Genomic DNA, 2,531 nt, shown 5'->3' on the forward strand with positions numbered 1-2,531 from the left:
GTTAATGTGTGTAAGTGAAGCACCAAGCCATGTTCTTCATGCTGCTAGCTAATGTTCATGACTGATTGTATAATATAAGCTCCGCCCCTGCTGAGGCACAGACAACACTCTCACCTGCAGACTGTACACCTGCACACTCACCTGAGCGGTAGCTAGTGGGCGTGGCTTTGAGGTTGCTCATAGACATGCCCACTAGTGTGTGATTCAGTGTGGGTGTGGCCATGCGACGATGACCACTACCCTAATCTGTGGGGGGAGGTGCACTGAGTCAGTATTCAGCTGTGATTTATTCTGTATAATTTACATGATGAAGTTTATTCAGTTTCAGTATAAGTTTTAAATGTAAATGCACACAGTAACCCAGTGGGGAAGGAGATAAATTAGATGTCAGATGGGAGGCGGAGCTTTAGAACAGCATGTAATGATATACTGTAGACAGAGGCATATGTAGGCTCCGCCCACTGCCATGACTGACACAGTGCTGTGTTAGAGTTTTGCACTTAAACAGAAATGAGGTTGGTATGAAGTGCCCTTGATATCCTCCCTGCCAATGCAGCCAATTTGTGTGTGTGTGTGTGTGTGTGTGTGTGTGTGTGTGTGTGTGTGTGTGTGAAATATTGCGATATATTGTATACCTTAGATTTCTCCCAGATATGGTACTGACGTTCACCCAACTCACACTGATGATGTCATCACTTACGGAGTGACCTGACGCTAAAGAGTTTAAACGTTAATCATGTTGATATTGTTAATGACGTTAGGATTTGTGTTCAGGTTGATGATGGGTGAGGCGGAGCGAGCTGATAGCTGTTAGAACACCCTTTATATTCTGCTCTGCTTAAAGGTGATGTGCTGTGGACGATGTTTCCATGGTAACCCTGCAGCTATGCTATGCAGTGACATCATTAAAATTTGATTTGTTTCTGTTCACTCGCTGTATTGTGTGTGTGTGGGGGGGGGGGGGCAGTCGAACCGTAGTCTCTATAGTGATATTTAGAGACAGACGGAATGCTTAGATCCGTAGTCATGGCAACACAGTGCTGAGTCCAGGCTGTGTGTCCAGTTCGTGATGTGTTTTACATGCTGTACAAACTGAAACAGACTGAAGAACCGAATGACTTCAAACATTAAGACACTGAATATTATGGGTTATAAATGTGTGTAAATGACTGTAATAAGCATGTTATGAACATTAATAAGTCCAGGGAGTGTTAAGGAGCATGTAAATGTACATTAGTGGGTAATGACTATAAAGTAAGTTACTGTCAGTGTAGTGCAACAAAATGTAGCTGTATGTGTCTAATGAATAATGTGTGTGTGTGTGTTGGGGTGTGTGTACAGATTAATGTGTGTGTGTGTTGGGGTGTGTGTACAGATTAATGTGTGTGTGTCGGGGTGTGTGTACAGATTAATGTGTGTGTGTGTACAGATTAATGTGTGTGTGTTGGGGTGTGTGTACAGATTAATGTGTGTGTGTGTTGGGGTGTGTGTACAGATTAATGTGTGTGTGTGTTGGGGTGTGTGTACAGATTAATGTGTGTGTGTGTTGGGGTGTGTGTACAGATTAATGTGTGTGTGTGTTGGGGTGTGTGTACAGATTAATGTGTGTGTGTGTTGGGGTGTGTGTACAGATTAATGTGTGTGTGTAATAGAGATGAGGGAAAATAGACAATACTGTAGGCATTAATGCATGATGTATATAAACGAGTGTATGTTAGTGTCACAGGCAGAGAGAATGTGTGTTAAATAATTTCTCCTGAGGATGTGACCACAAGGTTGTGTGTGCACAAGGGTGTAGTGCGTGTGTGTGTGTGTGTGTGTGTGTGTGTGTGTGTGTGTGTGTGTTACCTCCAGTTTGTGTAAGCAGTCAGTGAGAGTACTTATTGGTGTGTTATTTTAAGTAGCTCAAGAAACAACCACAACTGCTCAGTTGTTTTGTACACACACACACACACACACACACACACACACACACACACACACTTGGGGTTTTGTACTGAAAATATTATTTTGATGCTTGACTAAATCCAGACTGATTCCAGATGTTCTAAGTCCTGATTAGTGTTAAAAACAAACTCGAATGCAGAAACATTTCTCCTAAAAAGTCAAAAACTGACACACACACCCCCCCCCCCCCCTACACACACACACACACAGTCGACACAAACACACACACACAGTCGTCTGGTACAACATCACTTCTTACGTACACACAGACGTGGTGTTCTTCAAAGATTACAGCCAGGAGGAAATGACATCATCTCTCCCTGTCACACACTCGCTCCCTGTTCACTTTCTATATTAGGAAGACTGGAGTGTCCTGTCTTACACACACACACACACACACACACACACACACTATACTCCTGTGTATCCATTCCATTGTCTTCTACTTCTTCACTTTCTTCACCTTTATTGTTTTTTTTTTTCCATTTTCCTTTTTGTCCTTCAACAAGCCTGACCATTTGTCTTATTTTGTCTTGTACATGGAATTTTGTGTGTTTATTCTTTATGGCCTTTAAGTTTGATTG

The 2,531-nt window shown here is 42.3% G+C and overlaps 1 protein-coding gene across 1 annotated transcript in view; it reads left to right on the forward strand.

Annotated features, from left to right (window-relative positions):
• Positions 1 to 930, forward strand: part of dcaf5 (ddb1 and cul4 associated factor 5) — a 9,213-nt gene extending 8,283 nt beyond the window's left edge. Inside the window, exon 8 of the mRNA XM_047812737.1 lies at positions 1 to 930. This exon is cut by the window's left edge and continues 1,612 nt beyond it. The gene's annotated coding sequence lies outside the window, so the exon portion shown is untranslated.
• Positions 931 to 2,531: the final 1,601 nt, after the last annotated feature.

The sequence above is a fragment of the Tachysurus fulvidraco genome, chromosome 4 (genome assembly GCF_022655615.1).
Source record: "Tachysurus fulvidraco isolate hzauxx_2018 chromosome 4, HZAU_PFXX_2.0, whole genome shotgun sequence".
Classification (NCBI taxonomy): Eukaryota; Metazoa; Chordata; class Actinopteri; order Siluriformes; family Bagridae; genus Tachysurus; species Tachysurus fulvidraco.